Below are 20949 nucleotides of genomic sequence, written 5' to 3'. Positions count from 1 at the left end.
CCTGCGGTAAAGGAACGGGTAAATTGCCCCCATGTTCGTTGGAGTCTGTGCTTATGAAAAGAATTTGGACGGTGTCATCCTTGTTCTCTTCAGTGATTGTATCATCTGAAGATGGAACCTCTGAAGGCAAGACCGGGTCAACTGCCGCCTTGACCTTTTGACTTTCATCTGGTATGGGTTCAGATGGTTTATCTTCAATGATAGATGCTTCGGCCGACCACCTGAGCAGGCCAGCTGGATTTTCAACTAGTGACGGACTTGGCAAGAGTTTTTTATATCCAGGAGGAAGTCGTAACGGTGAAACCAGACGATCATCCAGAACTCTTTTAGCTTCGTCTAAGAAGGGACAATGGTGGATGACATGATCACCTTCGCACAGTTTACAAGGAAATCTACACTTTCCTTTTTGTCTTGGGGCTTCACTTTCACTAGTTGATGGTGTGTTTTCAACATGACCATCAGAGGTTGACGACACCGGGTTGTGCAAATGAGGGGACCAGTCCCTTAAGATCCGAGGGATGCAAGGAAAATCTCTGTGATAGTGGTCTCCTTTGCAAATGACACATGGCGATTTAGGCCTGGTCGGTGCAGTGTGTGGATTTTCGCTAGACGACGCTCGTTTGCCCCCATTCGTTTTTGGCTCCTTCTTCTTCTTCTCTTTCTTCTTCTTTTCCTTCTTCTTCTCAGGTACTTGAATTTTGGCTTTACCAGCCCCATCAAGCGAAGAGGAAGGAGGAGGGGAAGAATTAGAGGAAGTAGAAGGTTGGTGGGTAACTCTGGACTCGTCTAGTTGCTGATTCAATTGTTCAGGAATTGTGGTGTTCTGAACGACAGAGGTTGAGAAGAGCCATACAGGCAGACCAATTGTCAGTCCTGGAAGCGACAATGTGGCCATATGGGGTGCACCAACATCTCCCCAAGAGGATAAGGGACTAGGATTTCCTCCAAGGGGAATTCCTTGGTTGGTGGATTCAATTTTTCTCAACCCAAGATCAACGTATGAAAGGGTAATGAATATTCTGTTTAAAATAAATTTTAGACGCTTTGACACAACTTGTTTTTTCAGTTTTTAAGAGTCGAGAAAAAACAAAAGATGACTCTAGTCTCCTTCAATTTTTAATGAGCCTGAAGTGACAAGCGCTCAGATGGACCTTTTCTGTTAAGGAGTCTAAAAAGGAACGAAAGGGATTGCTCTGGAAATCTAGGTAGAGGGATTACCAAACCAATCGCAAAACTGCAGAATACTTTTTACGGTACAGCATTCAATCTTCCCGAATGCTGTGTTGAGTGCATTGCGATCGATAAGGCGGCAGACACGACTTCCTATGGATAAAGGATTAAGCCTATTGGGGTCTCCCAAAATATACTCGACGGTACGTGGGAGAACAAGTCCGTACTGGCACTTATCGTCTCAAAGTGGAGGAATCACCCAACCATCAGTGAGAACAATAGTTACCAGGCTTTACGATGCCAGAATACGTCTCTAGCCTAGACTTCTAAATGTTGTGCGTTAAGTTCCAAAGCGTTGTTAGATTCATTGAATTTATTTTAAGTTGATCTTGTTTATGAAGTTTGCCTTTCAGGTTCACCGTGAGATGTAGATGTAATTCCTTAAATGCAATCTAAGATGATAAACAAACTTTTTATCTTCTTTGTGCAATGAAAATCCTAGCTACTAAGGAAAAGAAAGACAGAATCTTTTCACAAAGAGCAAAGAGCACACTCTAAATGCACTTTCCTAAATCAAGCCAATCAGACTGTCTATATGCAAATGCACATGCATGTATTTGTTTTCGACTTTCTTAGTATATGGATGCTAAAAATAAAGTTGATGCACCAGGAATTCCTAAGAATTCGTTCGTCATGGGTAACGATACTATTACCAATCTAATTACTTCTATAAGAAACGTTGACATGGTAGAAAAAGGAACGGTTCGAGTAACAACTACTAATATTACCAAGAACATTGGAAGGATCCTTTTACGAGAAGGTTTTATAGAAGATGTTAGGGAACAAATTTGAATTTCTTTTCAAGCGACAAATATCAACAAGTTTCTTTTCGAAATAAAAAATGGAGACAATCACAACACTTTACGATTTTGAACTGAATACTTGTTCTCGACACTAGAAAATTACAAATTCAGACCAAAAGCAATAGTAACAGGATAATCGACCATCAACAACAATCAAACTCTTTCCTACGATTGAAATTGACACTTGCGACAGTTTCAAATCAAAGGACGACAGTACGATTATGTTACTTTTGCAAAGGAGAACTGAAAATGACTCAACAAACACAAAAAAACATCTGCAATTCTTTTGTACAAAGGAGGTGGAATAAAAACAAGGAAAAGGGGTTTCAAACAAACATATACTGATCATAGGAAGCAAAATTCAGGAATAGAACTGGAAAGAATGAATCACAGAAACCAAAACTGCACAAAGCCTAGTCTGATCAGTTCACCTGTAACACAGAGAATTTGAAATGCAGCACACCTTGTCCACTCGAGAAGTGTGCTGAAGTTCACATTCTTTGAACAGTACCTGCGCTGGGCCAGAAACGAGACTTTGTTTGGGTTCCGTGTCACAGTTTGCAGTTCAGTTCTTGGGTTTTGGCCGAGCAAAAAGCAATTAGTAATGCAACAATCAGGGGTAGATCTAAGGAGGATCTAAGAGCTATCACAAGGGCAATCAGATAGTTTGTGAATCAGTTGTTTAAATCATAAACAGATCCAGTAGATGGATTGAAGTAGCAGTTATCTACTTTGCATTTGTTATGGAAAATGCAGTTTGAATGCTACTTGTAAGTTTATGAAACAGACAACAAAGAATGATAAACAAACAAAATAATTAGTTCCCGAGCGGAGTCGCCATTTTGTTACAGGGAAAAGTGTCTATATAGAACTGCTCTATCCCACTAAGGTGTGACAACTGCCTTAGAAGAAAACAGAGAAAAGCTACTTCCATTTTTCCTTTATGAATTATAGATAGAGAGGAACAGAAAGACCAACCTCTGTCTTGCGCTAATCTCCTGATTTGATCCCTCTCTTCTTTGATAGTCTTCAGCTACCTGCTCCCTTGCACTCCCAGCTTCACAAAGTACCTGTAAGATCACAGAAGCATAGCACTATACAAAGACATGGATCTATAATCATAAATAATCTAGTATCAGATGTAAATTGACCATACAAATGTAGCAAGCATCAATGACACAAAAGCATGGAGGAAAACTTGAATAGATTTTATTGATAAATAAGAAAAGAGCCAGGAGGAGTTACAACCAGTTTTTCTGACCCAGCATCAACCTCCCAGCAAAGAAGCCCCTCTTCACCTCAAACAAAGCTTAGATCACCCAACAATCTGATGTTTGTCTCAAGAAACCAACAACAATTCCTTACAATATGCAAAATTCCAGCCTCTGGATCTCTGGGATGAGGGATCCATATAAAGATGTTTGTAATGGAGATGAGTCAGCTCAAGATTTGATTAGTGTCTTCCCTCTGATAGTTCTTGCTTCCACTTTGATATTTATGGTCTCTTACTCATCCTTGGTCGAATTCAGTGAGGCAAGTGTCACAGGAGAAGATTCTGGAAGCTTCCATTGCCTCTCCACCTCGCGGAATGACACTGCCATTTGTCATTTCTCGCCCATCGCACCCCACAAAAGGGATTTTTGAAATGAAACGCACCCACACAGTGTATTTAGGTGAGATGCAACGCACTTAGCCAGTGGAGTAGCTGAAATGATCCTGTTTTGACCAATTCTGAGCAGTTTTTCATGGAGAGCTTCTGGGAGAAGCTGTAATCTGTTGACCTTGTTCCTTTAGGGGTTAAAACAACACTTTTAGGGAATTAGGAGCCCTTGGTTTATAGACATTTCATGCTTGGGGTTGTAGGGCCCAAAAATTTCTATAACAGCTGCCGATTCCATACCTTCTTCGGCACCAGAAATATTCTACGGACCTGACGGTCTCCCCTTTCCACCTGGTCTAATTGCCATAGAAGAGATTGTGGAAGATCCTCCAACTACTACTCCATCGCAATTTGGAGTCGGGATCACTCTATATCCTTCTTCATCAGAAGTTAGTCTACCGCCAGCGGAAGCTCCTGTAGAATCGCTAGGTAATCTTTTGGATAGACTAGAAATGTCTGAACAACTGTCAACATCTAGGACTGTGTCATCTGACACAACGACGGCAGAACTCCCTGCTATCGCTCCAACAATGTTCGCCAGTATACCATCTGTCCCAACTAGCTCTCAACCGCTAGAAGGAGCCCACTCAGGGGCCGTTTCGACAGTATGGTCTGTTCCTGTCTGTTTAGCCGGAATTATATCCAGAAACTCTTATGTTGAGTCTCAACAAATTGATCCATTTGGAGGTCAATTTGGGCAGTCCATCCATCAAGGGAAAACCATTCCTTTGAGTTCTGGATTACCACCGTATGGGGGGCACTATGCCCTTTCATTATCCCCTCAAGGAGGACAACTATACGGGAGTTCACAAAAAAATTCGGGTTATGTTGGAATTACCTCTAGCGGTTGGGTACCGATACTACCTCAACAACCAAGAGTTGTATACTTGATGCAACAATGCTTACCTATGTCAAATATACCGACAACGCCAGCTATTATGACGGTGTCGCAAGTTCAAGCACTGCATGTTGTATCTCAACCTCAGGTTTCTCAGGTTGTGATGCAACAACCCCTTGACCCTGTGACTCAACCACAATCGCCGATTGGTGGAATGACACAGGTTCAGATGAGTACAATTACCCCTCATCTTGGTCAAACTGTTAGTATCGGGCAACAACACATGGCTTCACAACCATGGATAGTACAATACCAACAACTGCAATTCCAACAAGTATACCAAGGTTCTGAGCAACAAATCTTTGCAAATAGTGGGCAGCCGTATATTCAAAACGGTCAAAATCAACCATTTTACAATGGTCATGCCCACCAACCTTACCAAAGTTACCAGTGTCAAATGCATTATGCCGGTATGCAAAGACCAACTGCTCAGGCAATCCCATCTTATCTTGGGTATGCTTCACCTAACCTGAATCAGCAGTTACCCTTTGTGGCAACTTTAAGTTACCTGATTTAAATCGGTTAACAAACGATCCAATCGCTTACGCCCCTTGGTGGCCAGTGATTCTGCATAAACTTCCATCAGATATTCTTAAATTTAATGGAAATCCAGGTGAAGATCCATCGAATCATGTGATGACCTTTCATCTGTGGTGTTCATCCAACACCCTAAATCATGATCCAATAAGGCTTCGCCTCTTTCAGAGGACGTTAACTGGTCCAGCGGCAAAATGGTACATCAAATTGCCTAGAGCTTCATTCGACAACTTTAGTACCATAGCCACAACCTTTTTAAGCCATTTTCAATTACCAATAAGGTACGAAACGGGAACGGAACTCCTCACCAACTTCAAACAGACGACGACCACTCACATATCTGATCATATACATGAGTTGCGACGTCGTCGTAGAATGGTAAAAATGTATGTTCCTGATCAGCTCTTAGCTGAATGGTTTATCAAGTCATTACTACCTTCCATCACGGAAGATGTGGCAAAGGGGGGAGTCGTAACAGAAGAGCAAGTTATCGCTCGTGTGCAATATTTGGACTTGATTTACACTCAGTCTGGCACGCTCTACGATAAAATACCTGACGCCCCTAGACCAGAATTCTCAGTTCCTCCTCCTCCTAAATCGAACAATGACTCTCATGCCGGCGATGGCGTGATTGGCACAATAGACACGAAATCGACAAAGGCTACATCCAAAAAGGCCCGTAAGATTTCAGGTCAAAATGCAAAAGATGAACTTCTTGCCTCGGAAGTAAATGCCGTATCGACAGATAAAGGCAAAGAAACCAAACAACCAGGGGGAAAGAAGAAAGGCAAAGGGAAGAAGAAGAAATGGGAAGAATCATCACCTGAAAAATCTTCTGCAAACCCTCCTGGAGATAGGAAACCAAAAAATTCATGCTTTATATGCGATGAGGATCATTGGACTGCAAATTGTCCACACAGAGCTGAGCTTAAAAAATTCTTCAAGAATTCAAAAACCTCCGTAGTGTTAACTGATCCGTTTCCAAATCCAGGAACAAATCTGGTTGAAAGTGGAAATGCTTCCCCATCTCAAGTGCTAATGTTGTCGGTTTCAAAACAACAAAATGATGCTTTGATATCGACAAGGAACAAAGATATGGGAATCCACAGCTGTCGAACAACAAGGATAAAGATCAACCTAGTAGTTCGAGAACAACTTCGATAGAAGTTGCACCGCCCATCATTCCTGAATTGACAATAAAACACCGAAGGGAGTAGTACGCAAGTCGAAGTTTAATCCCTGCGCTAGAGTGGCACAACATTATAATATAGTGGAAGATTTGGTCCAATCGCCATCCGCTATGTCGACTCTTGAAGTACTACAAAATTTCCCATCCCAAAAGCAGGCTTTATTATCAGCCATTGGTGGGATAGACCCAAAGGATTCCAATCTTGTATCCTTCAATCATAAAGGATACGATCCTCAATTACCAGCTAAACTAGCTTTCCTTGTTCAAGTGAAATCCCTCAACAAAACTGTTCATCGAACAATTATTGATGAGGGGGCATCTACATGCATTATGTCGATGAGTTGCTGGAAAACTTTAGGATCTCCAACCTTGTCGCGATCTTCGACAACATTAAAAGCATTCGACGGAAGGACATATACCCCATATGGTATTCTAAGTAACTTGAAATTTGAACTAGGAGGGAAAATAATAGAAATAGATGTTGAAGTAATCGATGGAAATCTCGATTACAACATCCTACTAGGAAGACCATGGATATATGCTATGGCTACCGTTGTATCGACCTATCTTAGGAAGATTGCATTTCCCTTCCAAGGAGGGATTACAATCGTCGATCAAAAAAACTTCCTCCCCAATGGTTCTCAAGTTACAGGAAGCATTCCCATGATCCATGGAAGCCCCCATTCGCTTCAAAATATCAGAGTAGGCCTACTAAAAGACCCTATATTAATGGGAACTTTCACCCTTTCGCCTCCAATCAATCTGGCGGAAGTAGCGTCGGTAGGAACCTGCAATATGATATCTTCTAAAAAGATATCAGAAAACGATATCAACATGGATCATGCAATGGTTTTGCCCCCAAGCCCAATGGAAATATTGTAGCAATCAATGTTCCTAGCCTGGATGGCAAACCCAAATCAACGCTCATCAAGCGTTTGGATAGATAGGTCTAAAGAATATGGTACCCCTTTAGATCCTTGGTCGCGAGTGCATGTCACCGACGAAGGAATTGTTCAATCAATGGTAATTGAAGGAGCACCATGGAATGATTCCCACCATCGTTCCCTTCTTCCGGATTGTGGAGAAGATACCCCTGATGACATTTATCATCCTTCAGTTTTTGATTTTTTATCAAATACTGTAAACACGGTGGATTCCGAGCGAAACTTGTCCAACATTGAAGAGACTATCGCCATAAATATCTCGACCAAAACAGATGTTGTAGAGAATATTTATGTTGGCAAATGTTGTTCTCCTTCAGAACTAGAAATATATAACGCTCTTTTTCGCGAATTCAGAGATGTCTTTGCTTGGTCATATAGTGAAATGCCAGGTATTGACTCGAGTATCGTTGAACACGAAATTAAGATGTATCCAGATGTCAAACCAGTACGACAACGGCTACGGCAGGTGCACCCTAAGAAAGCCGCTGACATTAAGGCAGAAGTTGAGAAATTTCTCCATGCTGGTTTCATTTACCTGGTTCCTCTAACCGATTGGGTATCGAATATCGTCCCTGTTATGAAAAAACAAGGAACAATTAGAGTGTGCGTCGATTATAGGGATGTAAATCAAGCTTGTCCAAAAGACAACTACCCTACACCCTTCATCAACCAGATAATTGATGAATGCACCGGATGCGAAATCTTTTCATTCATGGATGGATTCTCCGGGTATAATCAAATAAATATCCACCCACAGGACCAGTCAAAGACTGCATTTATTTGTCCATGGGGCACATTCGCATATCGAAAATTACCCTTTGGTTTAAAGAACGCAGGGGCGACGTTTCAGAGGGAAATGAATTATGCCTTCCATGACATCAAAAACATCGTTCAACCATACCTCGATGACCTTCCGGCTCATTCGCGAAATCAGACTGATCACCCACAACATTTAAGAGCGATATTTCTACGTTGCCGACACTACAAGATACGACTCAATCCACACAAATGTGTATTTTGCGTCAGTTCTGGTCATTTGCTTGGCTTTGTAGTCTCAAAGGACGGGATTCGTCTCGACCCATGTAAGGTCCAGGCAATCGTAAATTTGCCTCCACCTTCGAATTTGCTTCAGATTCAGAAACTCCAAGGGAAAGCAAACTTTCTGAGGAGGTTCATTCCAAATTACGTCGAACTTGCTAAAGGTTATACGCGTCTTTTGAAAAAGGGAGTACCCTTTGTCTGGGATCATGTTGCACAAGCTTCCTTTGATGCTTTAAAATAATCCCTAATGAAAGCATCATTAATGTACGCTCTTGATTATCAAAAATATTTTAATCTGTATTTGGCTGCAGCGGATATGACCATCGCAATGGTTTTAGTTCAAGAAGTCAACGGAATTGAACATCCTATATATTATTTAAGTAAAAACTTGAATGATACAGAAAGAAAATATTCTTATGTTGAAAAGCTAGCGCACGCAGCTGTTCAAGCGATACAGAGATTTCGACACTATGTCCTCTTTCGAAAAACTACCATTCTGTCAGATTGCAACCCCATGACTTATATATTGTCGCGACAATTGCTGGGGGGAAAATATTCAAAATGGATAGCAATCCTGCAAGAGTTTGATCTGGAATTTGTAAAATCCAAGTCAAAGAAAGCTCTAGTTTTCGTAGAATTATTATGCGATCTCCCATCATCGTCCAATGATGAAACATCCGAAGAAACAATCGTGGACGAAAGTTTGTTTCTGATATCTTCAAGCAATGAATGGTATGGAGATATAATAATTTATCTCCAAACCCAAAAATATAGGCCAAACACCTCCCGCTCCGAACAAAAACGTATCCGATACCAAGCAAAAGACTACATGATCGTCAGTGATACACTTTACTGTCGCGGTATCGATACAGTTCTGAGAAGGTGCCTCACGCATGAGGAGGCCGAAAAAGTCCTAAATGATTGCCATTCAGGCGCGTGTGGGGGGCATCAATCCGGTTATGCTAGAGCGCAAAAAATCTTACGAGCAGGATACTTCTGGCCAACAATGTTCAAAGATTGCATAACCGTAGTCAGAAGTTGCCATGCTTGTCAAATTTTTGATAGCAAAACCAGAAGACCACCCGCACCTCTGCAACCAATAGTTGCTGTTGGGCCATTCGCCAAATGGGGCATCGATTTCATGACATGTAACCCCACCTCGACCGGGGGGCATGGGTATATCATAGTCGCAGTTGACTATTTTACCAAATGGGCCGAGGTGATGCCTACATTAGATAATACTGGTGAAACAGTTGCCCTCTTCTTTTTCAATCATGTAGTTGCCAGATTCGACGTACCACAAGCTATAGTCACAGATCATGGATCGCATTTTTGCAATCACATGATGGTCGAATTAGCCGCCAAACTAGGGTTGTCTCACGACAGCTCTACTCCATATTACCCGCAAGCCAACGGACAAGTTGAAGCAATCAACAAGGTCCTGAAACGCATGCTGCAAAGGATGATTGGAGTTCACAAAAGAAGATGGCACCTAATCTTGTACTCAGCTTTGTGGGCTTACTGAACATCGGTAAGGAATGCAACCGGGTTTACACCTTTCCAACTGGTATACGACCTGGAAGCAGTCTTACCAATCCAGTGCGAAATCTCGTCCCTCAAACTCGCAATTGATCTCCTCCCCGGAACTTCAGAAGAAGAAGCTCGTTTCGTGGAACTAATCCAATTGGATGAAACCCGTCGTGATGCCGCTTTGGCTAACGAAGCCCATAAGAAACGTGTCAAAGCATAGTTCGACAAAAATGTCAAACCCCGTGTCTTCTCAGAAGGTGACTTGGTATTGCTTTATGACCAAGAATCCGATAAATTGGGAGCAGGTAAATTTAAGTCTTTATGGATGGGCCCCTATATTGTTAAGTGGGTGTTAGCAAAAGGAGCCTATGAGTTAATGGATTATGACGGAATTCCACTGGCGCAACCTTGTAATGGGTTGTACCTCAAGTGTTACTATGCGTAATAGTAACTTGTATGCTTTTGTTATGTTTTTGTTTTCGCTAAAGTGTTTATTTTGGTCAAGTAATCCACTTTTTACATTTGTTGCAGATGTCAAACCTATTGGAGTCATGTGTTGGATATGCCGACGGAGTGAGTCATAGTTCGCGGAACCTATCTTTCGCAACTTGGACCATTTTTGATCCAAGTGGTGAGTTAGTAAGTTTCAGAGGGGTATGTATTGGTTGATCAATAAATAACATCGCTGAATATAGCGCGTTGATAGAACTTCTCTCTGATGCCATCACACATGGTATACGCTGACTGATTGTCAGGATAGACTCGCAACTCGTAATACTACAACTCACTGGTATCTATTCTGTCCGAAATCCAGTTATTTAACGCATGTTCCTAAGGGTTAAGATTTTGGAAAGACAGTTTGATTTTATTCAATATCAACATATTTCCAGAAACTTAAACACATTAATTGACTCATTGGCAAATTATGTGTTAGATAGACATTTGCAACATTTATAAAAAGAAACATACCATCAATGTTTGCATTTGGATCATGTAACTTAACCAAAATAAAACCCCAAAAATAAAAAATATATATAACTGTTTATGGTTTACACATAATGTTCTGTAACCAGGACAAAATCGGTCAATTGACCAAAAACTCAAAATGCTAGGGGGCACCCTAGTCTAATGATGCTCGTGATAGCAAGTCACAACCTGTGCGATCATGCGTAAGAGACGAGTCCATCATCTTGGCACACCAGTAGTATGCCGCTGCAACCTCAAGGGCAGCTCGTCAGTCCTCACATCTGGAATACCAAGAGTGAGGCCCTCAACCTGCTCCTGTAATGCTGTGAGAGTCTCGGCCACATCGAGGTCACAAAGGATAGCCCTTCCAACAGCCTCTCCTGCTGGGGTGGCAGCTGGCACTCTCAGGCGTGCTACGGGCCGAACAGGACCAACATCTGCATGTACACATGAGTTTGATTAAAGTCTTGATAGAATAAAGCACAAGGACATTATAAATAAAAAACAATAAACAGGAATATGGTCAAAGGATTTACCAATGGCGCCCCACTGTTCGCCATCTGACAGTACTAAATCTGGATCACCCCGGAAGTCCATGCCAGCATATGGATACTCGGAATAAACCATCTCCTGACAATCAAACCACCTGAAGAAGGTATCAGAAAATGAAATCTGAGACTGACCAGCATGCCTAGACATATGGTCAACCCATCTCTGCATACGTGGTTCAGTAGGTGAAGGTAAATCGAGTGCAATATACTGCGGCTGCATCAGTGGTATCTTCTCCAAGGCAAAGGTGGTCAAAATAGAACCATACCCAAAGTTCTTCAACCTCCCACTCTTTATCTTGGTCAACTGTTCTTTCATCACAAGAAGTACTGCGTCGCACCAGTTGAACACCTTCGGTTGGAGGCATTCCAAGGCATACTACATATAAGATCGGTTGGCTACATGAAGAGACGCACCACCAGCCATCCTACCAAAAGTAAACAGAATAGTCCTGAGGGACCTGTCAGTGACATCACGGATGATGATATTGCCGTCTTTACTCGGCTGAGATCCCTCTCTGCAATACCGGTGAACATAATCCTCACAGAGTCACCTCCTCGGGCCGAACTCGATAAAGAGATGGGGGCACCCCGCCTCGACAAGCCAGTCAAGAAATAGATGTCTACTACAGTCAAGGGGATAGATTTGCCCCTGATCGGGAACACCTGGTTGGTAGGATCCCAAGCATCGAGCAAATACTGCAGTAAGTTGATCTGTTGTCTCATGCTAGAAATGCGGAAAAACTTCAGCAAGCCACAGTTCCGCAGTGCGTTTACTGTAACCAGATCACGTAGGGCAAGCATGTCCTCTTCTTCATGCTCACGTTCTCGCCATGTAATGGTCATCTTACTCCAAATATCTCCGAAAAACAAACAAGAGAAGAGTTAGATCTTGATTTTGGTAAGAAACAGGCAAAATTTCCATCAAAAAACTGTGCATAAAATTCCTTCTCTGTGCCCATCGCACCTACAGTAGTGCTCTGGGTGCGTTGCATGTCATATGGCCATTAGACAGGCCAACATCCAATGCACCTTTCGATACACAGAGGGTGCGCTGAAGGCAGAACGAGTTTTTCAAACCCCAGAGGCTCAGAAAAACCAGGAATCAAGCTCAGAATGCAAAATGGAAAGCATGAAATGAAAGAGCTCAAGTTGAGCTCCTACCTGGTCCAAACAGCGTCGAGAATCATCCATAGAATCTCCCAAAATTAGCTGATGAAAATCAAAGGGGGAAAGCACCTCCAAAGCTCCAACAAACCAAAGTTCAAATGAAATGGTAAAATGAGAGGTAAAAACACTTTTTCATTACTTTTTATGTAGTTCAAAGTAAAATATTAGTGTTCTAATTTGTTTTTCAAGCATATATTGTTCATTTCTGACTAGTTTGATGAAGCATTTGAAAATACAGTACGATCTTTGAAAGAACAAAGCTATTTATGGTAAAGTCAAAAAGAGACCATTCAATCGAGCAGTTTTAGCACATAGTTCAAGCTCGTTAAAAAATAAACATAAGACATGAGAAAATGTTTCCCCCCGTGTTTAAGCTCATTAAAAAATGAACTATTCACCGGTAAATAACCATCGTGAATGTAGTACTTCAGCCATTAAAGCCTTGGTCGTGTTTGCACCATCACCTCCACTTTTGCATTGGCCGATCATTCACCTCCATTTGATTGTTTACCCATTTTGAGGAACAGCTGTGAAGAGTGATCTCTCTAGCCATCCTTGTAACACTGCCATGATTGGAAAATTCCAAACCTTACCTGGAATCAGTTGCTACCCATTTTATCACTCATTCCTCAAAAGACAAGTCTCCTTTAAGCTCTTTTCAGCTGACTCGTAAAATATGAAAAGATTGCCGAGCCACTGGCCTCTCCAGCTCGTTAAAGGGACCGGAAGTGCTATCTCTCCTCTAAATTTTAATCTTTTTGGACGTGAGAGATTATTACACAAAAAGATTGAGCGCTTGTTTTGTTGGGCTCGTTAAAAGTATTGAAAATTCATCCCTTCTGTATTGTTTTATACTTTTTCGGACTTAAGGGATTAGATGACGAAAAAGGAATTTTGGAGTTACCTTTACGTTCCTTTTCAGACTCTCTAAAATTGAAAAGGACCGAGTTATCTTTGTCGTTAAACTCGTTAAAAGTTTAATAGCGACAAACTTGTCTATAGACGAGAATGAGTTTCACTATCGCTAGGCTCGTTAAAACATAGCGATGGGTTTGACTGAAGGGAAAATTATAGAACAAGCATATGTTATCCTCCTCAAGCTTGACAAAAATAAAGAGGTACTGGTCAGCAATGACTGGGGAAAATTGGGAAGAAAACTTGAAGAAACTTTGTTGGTAGCAAGTCGCTCTTGAACATGACACTTCCACTCCACGTCTGAGTCGGGTTGGGTTGTTTCATTCACCGGTCACATCACCATGGTCCCATCATACCATCCACATTTGGGGTTAATGCTACCAATCCATCACATCAGTGTCACCGATATGTTCAAGAGAAGCCATTCAGAGAATTCACCTGTGTCTCACCCACTACCATACATTTATACTCCATTCTTTCATGACCGCCACCCTGAACCTTATATCACCAGATCGTTTTCACCTCCATTAAAATCATTTGCTCCGTTCCATGTCATTGATGTGGGATTCATTAAGGCCCTCCTGTGACATATCGCTTCTTGTCGACATCAGCTCATTATCCAAGAAGTTGATCTAGGAACATCCCATTCAGTACTTTGAAGCTTGCATGCCTCAATGGCAAGTTTCTCACTTCCAGCAACAGGTTTACATCAATGGCCTTCTACTGAAAGATTTTGCGTGGTGTTCGATGCCAAGTCCTTTATTCACACCACGTGAATTGTATTGCAGTACCTTGAGGGTCATTATCATTATCGGTGATTCCTCTCGTGCCTGTTAACAGCTTACATCATTGGCTGGTAATCAGGCGATGTCTTTCCATGTTCGACTCCAGGTAAACTTTCACATGGATCGACTTGTACTTCGAGTGAAGATAGAAAGAGATTGAAGACCCTGGATCTAGTTTCATCCATCCGGGCTGCGATATATATTCAGGGAAATAAAGACATCAAATGTACATCATTGTTGCACAGATAATCATCCAATCAAAAGGATGATGGCTCTATCAGAATCATCAGTCTACACTCAAACGATTGTCTGTCCTATGTACATGAAAATGAATTTATAAAGCTGAGCATGGGAATGCCCGCCTCAGCTAGATCATGACAATATTATGAAGATAATGTATTGTATTGTATCTTATTACAGGTCGCCTCCCAGCTTGAAAGAACTTCAGATCCTCATAATAAAGCATTTCACCCGACATCAAAATATTAACGACCTCATGCTTTAGGGGGCAACTGTTATAGACATTTTTGGGCACCACAACCACAAGCATGAAATGTCCATAAACCAAGGGCTCCTAAGTCCCTAAAAGTGTTGTTCTAACCCTTAAAGGAACAAGGTCAACAGATTACAGCTTCTCCCAGAAGTTCTCCATGAAAAACTGCTCAGAATTGGTCAAAACAGGATCATTTCAGCTGCTCCACTGGCCAAGTACATTGCATCTCACCTAAATACACTGTGTGGGTGCGTTTCATTTCAAAAATCCCTTCTATGGGGTGCGATGGGCGAGAAATGACAAATGGCAGTGTCATTCCGCGAGGTGGAGAGGTAATGGAAGCTTCCAGAATCTTGTCCTGTGACACTTGCCTCTCTGAATTCGACCAAGGATGAGTAAGAGATCATCAATCTCCAAGTGGAAGCAAGAACTATCAGAGGGAAGACACTAATCAAATCATAAGATGACTCATCTCCATTACAGATATCTATATATGGATCCGTCACCCTAGAGATCCAGAGGCTGGAATTTTGCATATTGTAAGGAATCGCTGTTGGTTCCTTGAGATAAGCATCAGATTGTTGGGTGATCTAAGCTTTGTATGAGGTGAAGAGGGGCTTCTTTGCTGAGAGGTTGATGCTAGGTCAGAACAACTGGTTGTAACTCTTTTTGGCCCTTTCTTGTTTATCAATAAAAGCTATTCAAGTTTTCCTCCATGCTCTTGTGTCATTGATGTTTGCTACATTTGTATGGTCAATTTACATATGATCCTAGATTGTTTATGATTATAGATCCATGTCTTTGTATAGTGCTATGCTACTGTGATATTACAGGTACTTTGTGAAGCTGGGCGTACAAGGGAGCAGGTAGTTAAAGACTATCAAAGAAGAGAGGAATCAAATCAAGAGATTAGCGCAAGACAAAGGTTGGTCTTTCTGTTCCTCTCTATCTATAATTCATAAAGGAAAAACGAAAGTAGCTTTTCTCTGTTTGTTTCTAAGGCAACTATCACACCTTAGTGGGATAGAGCAGTTCTATATAGACACTTTTCCCTATAACAGTGTGGGTACATGTTGGGTTCCCACAGTCCATTGTCTCAGATCGGGACAACAAATTCATGAGGGTATTTTGGTCAAGTCTCTGGTCGATGCTGGATAAAAAAATTACTAAGTCCACGACTTTCCATCCCCAAACTGATGGCCAAACAGAGGTTGTCAACATGATGATCATACAAATTATACACATGTACAAATCCAAGCATCCACACACATGGGATGAAAGCCTCCCCTATGTCCAACACAACTATAACAAAGCTATCCACAACTCAACAGGCCACAACCTCTTTCAGGTAGGGTTGGGATTTCAGCCATTATGTCCTATTGATGTGGCCAAACCATTTGCAGCTACTGAGGAAGATTCGTCTCATGTCCAGTCCGAAGTTGACAAGGCTAACAAATTCATTGAGCACATCCAATACATCTGCCAGCGGGTCCATGATATATTGGATAGAGCCAATGCTAAGTACAAGCAGTGCCATGATCAACATCGGGTGTCACACAAGTTCTAGGTGGGCGACAAAGTTTAGCTACATATACAAAAGGAGCGTCTTGTTGGACCCCACAACGAGCTTCTCCCACCCCGAGATGAGCCATACACCATCACCAAGGCTGTAGGGGACAATGCCTTCGATCTTAGCATTCCACTGTTCCTTGGTCTACACCCACTGTTCAATATAGATTGCCTTTAGCCATACTTTCCACCATTGCTGGACACATCCGCCATTACAGAAAAACTCACATCAACAAAGCTAAACCCAGACTACATGGAACAGGCGACCACTGATCGGATCATGGACACACAAGTCAAGAACACTTGTCAGTAGAAGATCCAATTATATTGGGTTGTCAAAGTTGGCCAACTCCTTCACCAAGGCAAGTGGCTCACCAGGGACCAAGTTCAACAAAAGTTTCCCCATCTCATGCATGCACTCAACACAATGGGGACCATTGCTTACTAAGGGGGAGGAGTGACCTAGGTGGATATTGGTGGCCACCTGCCTATTCCACTTGGACCCCCAACACTGTCTCTTTTAGTTTTTTGGTTTCCTTAATTGTAGCATAGTTTACTATTTTTGGCAGTCTTTCGGGTCCTGAACTTCCAGAGCCGTTTTCAGGCCCTAAACGACATTTTTAGGGAAAATGGAGAGACCAAAAACGTCCCAAACTAGCTTGCAATTTTTCTATCGACCTTCTCGTCGAGATCTTCGAAACAAGGTATTATGAAAGCCAAACGAAGATAATATGCCAAAGTTACGACCCCAGGAAGTTGATGTACTAATTTACCCAAATGGGGCCCACAGTTTTGGCGCTTCATCTCCTAGGGTTAGGTTTTTGGATGTTTAGGGTTTTCCATTTTTTCTCAATAATAAATAGGCCTTTAAGCCTCATTATAATACAGTTCAGAGGCATGTACCCGCTACATCTCTTCTCATAGATAAGCTACCATCACCCGAGATAGTCTTATTTCCATTCTGTTTGTAAGCATAATTTAGCATTTGATATTAATGAAATGAAGTGTTATTTATACTGCGTCTTTGTATTTATGGTTATATCTGTAATTTTTTGCGTTCCTGTTTAAATTTGAATTAGTGGTATAAGAGCGGTCTGCTCTTTCTCTGTTTTTCTTTGCATGTCCCTAATGAGGTTGGGATATAAGGAGTTAAGGCTCAATTCGGTTGAACCTTTTTAAGATCAGCCTCACAAATCGATACGACCTCCCATGGCGGAAGAAAAGAAAGATGATGGGGCAGGAGATCCTTTCAAAATGTTGCTCAAGGAAGCCCTCGAGTGATAGAGGGACGCGATTATGGATAACCTTGCTGAGATCCTTTGACAGCTACCCACAGGAGATGCATTTTCATCCAGCAACCACCTTGGAGGCGCCACTCCTTTTAAGGTACAAGTTAACTTCGATATTCCCATATTTGAAGGCTTGATAGATGCAGACGCCGTAGATAAATGGTTAAATATGTTGGAAGGATATTTTTCGGTTCATGACTTTTCCAATCGGGAAAATATTACTTTTGCACTTCTCAAAGCCGCCCCACATGTCAAGGATTGGTGGGAAACCTACTATGAACAAAAGGATGAGAGTGAACCCTCATTGTTTTCAGTTGCACCCACTTGGGGTTCTTTCTGAGACGCCATCAAGGAACAACATTACCCTATCAGGAGCTATGAAGATAAATACATAAAGTGGACCACGCTACAGCAGGGAAGGGACCACGACGTGGCAAAGTTCTTTAATATTTTCCATACCCTATGCATGAAGCTGGGTATTAAGGACACTAAGCGGAATTTGGTGCTCGAGTACCACGACTGTCTACACAAGTACATCTAGGACGAGATGGAGTTCCTGCACATTTCCTTGCTCGACATGGTGTACCAATACACTGTCATGATTGAGCAGAAGTTTAAACAGAAGAAGTGGGACTTTGAATCTGCGAATCCAAAGCAAGGAAAAGGCACCCCCAAACCACTGAACAAAGGACCAAGCCAAGGTGGGGCTACCCAGGACAACCCACTGAAGCCGTAAGCAAAGAACAACACCATGAAGACAAAGAAGGACATGGGAAAATGGTGTGAGTTCCATAACAACTCCACTCACATTACAAGTGAGTGCCGGGTCAAGCAGTCACTAATAGCCGAGCTGAAGACTTCTAAATCAGATGCATGTTTCGAATGTGAATCAGAAGCTTATAAGGGAATTGACAAAGGGAAGCATGTCATTGATGCAAAGTCCAGTGTCATTGTGGCCACCACCAAGATCTAAAAGATTGAGCCTAAATATCCTAAGGAGGGGGAATGCCTCTTCCAATCACAGATGTGGGTGAAGGGTTCTCCGTTGTAGTTCATTGTCGACAGTGAGAGGCAAAAGAACCTCATTTCAATAGAGGTCATGAAGCGGCTCAGCCTAAAGACTACAACACATCCACACCTGTACACCATCGGGTGGCTTCACCAAGGAAGAGATCTTCATGTCAGCTAGTAGTGTCGCCTTCCCTACAACATCAAGCCCTTCATGTATGACGTACTGTGTGATGTTGCTCCTCTTGAAGTTCGTGATGTATTATTAGGACAACCATACTTGTGGAAGTGACATGATGTAGATGAGTCTAGACCTCGCTCTGTGATTATTACCTTGGCTAATAAGTTGTACATGGATACCAGAGGTAGGCCTACCTATTGCCTTCTCTTTGATGACTGCAAAGAAATGTAGGAAGATCATTTCCCAGACTAGGACATTTGTTTTTCCTATGATTCGCCCTCAGGGCAAGAATAAGGTCGTGGCCACGACTTCTAGGTAGGGCTCCTCTGCACAGCAACAACAGATGGAAAAGGTTGTGGAGGAGTACAAGGATATTTTTGCCTCACCTATAGGGGTTCCTCTACACTGTCAGGTTAAGCACTCCATCAATCTGACCCCTGGTGTGGCGCTGCACAATGGGCAAATCTATCAGCTCTCTGTTATGGAGAATGATGAGATTAGGAGGCAGATTCGGGAACTATTGTAGAAAAGGGCACATCAGGCCAAGCTCATCACCCCATGGGAGCCCGATTGTATTAGTACAGAAGAAGTATGGGACCTCGAGGCTATGTATTGACTATCGAGCGTTGAGCAAGATCACTATCCGGAATAGGTACCCAATTCTGCATATTGATGACCTTCTTGACAAGCTCAAAGGGGCCAAATATTTCAGCAAGATTGACTTGAATTCGGGTTATCACCAGGTGCCTATTGAACTGTTTGATGTGTGGAAGACTGCCTTAAAGTCCAAGGAGGGCCTTTTCCAATGGTTGTTCATGCTATTCAGATTGACGAATGCCCCTGAAACCTTCATGAGATTGATGGATGACATCGACGACCCTTCACCAATGCATTCATGGTGGTGTATTTGGATGACATCTTGATCTTCAGCCAGAGTTGGGATGAGCACCTCCACCATATTCGACAGGTCCTTCAAACCCTGTGACAACACAAGCTGCGTGCTAACTTGGAGAAACACACCTTTGGCCTGACCCAGGTTCAATATCTAGGGTACATAATTGATGAGCAGGGTGTACATGTGGACCCATCCAAGATACAATTCATTTAGGATTGGCCAACCCCAACCACTCTAACAAAGCTCCGAAAATTTTTGGGTCTTGTCAACTTCTACCACAGGTTCATCTTGGGGTTCTCTCATGTCACTTGGCCTTTAAGTCAAGTCACCAAAGGAGGAGCAAAAGAAAAAAAGAATTGGTCTGAAACCCAACAACAAGCGTTCTCTGAGTTGAAGAATCACCTCTGTTTTGCACTAGTGCACACATTACCAAACCTGCAACAACCATTTAAGATTGAGACAGGTGCCTCTGACTATGCTATTGATGTGGTTCTTACTCAGCATGGGCATCTGGTGGCTTACCACAATGAGACACTTTCAGACACAGTCCTAAAGTACCCCACTTACGACAAAGAAATGTATTCCATTGTGTAGGCCTACCATCAATGGAAGCATTACATTCTTGGGAAGGAAACGGTCATCCAGACATACCACTGACCTCTACAATTCAAACAGACACAAGGGAAGTTGCAGAATGACCATAAAAAATGGCCCACCTACATGCAACAGTTCCATTTGAACATTAAGTATAAGAAGGGTAGCACTAATAATGTCACTAACTGCCTCAGCCGACCATGGGTCATAGCGGTGATCAATCGATTCCTGCGGGCACGAGACATCGTGGTGGCCGCATCTTTACAAAAGCGATCCAGAATTCAGAAGCACATGCCAAACACTCCTGGAAGGGAAGGAAGTTCGAAGTTTTCACCTTTAGGATGCATTATTATGGCACCTGGGACACATCTATTTTCCCTCAAGCAAGCGTGCCAAGATGATTTGGGAGGCACACTATAGTCGGGTCGCTGGACATTTTGGAGTAGAGAAAACAATGGCGGTATTGCAGAAGTATTTTTATTGGCCAAAACTTTGTCAAGATGTTGGGAAGTACATTAGATCCTGCACTGCCTGTGACATTGTCAAACCAATCATCAAGAAGTAAGGCATGTATACTCCTCTACCTACTCCTAGTCGTCCTTGGGAAACTGTTTCCATGGATTACATGTCGGGCCTTCCTTCTACTAAGCATGACAATGAATTTTCATTCATGGTCGTCGACACATTCTCTAAGATGGCCATCA

This window comes from Pinus tabuliformis, chromosome 2_2 (genome assembly GCF_031772625.1).
Source record: "Pinus tabuliformis cultivar Carrire ecotype Pingquan chromosome 2_2, CPIR1, whole genome shotgun sequence".
In the NCBI taxonomy this organism is placed as follows: Eukaryota; Viridiplantae; Streptophyta; class Pinopsida; order Pinales; family Pinaceae; genus Pinus; species Pinus tabuliformis.
The sequence above is the reverse complement of the archived record's forward strand: the minus strand, read 5'-3'. Positions refer to the sequence as shown.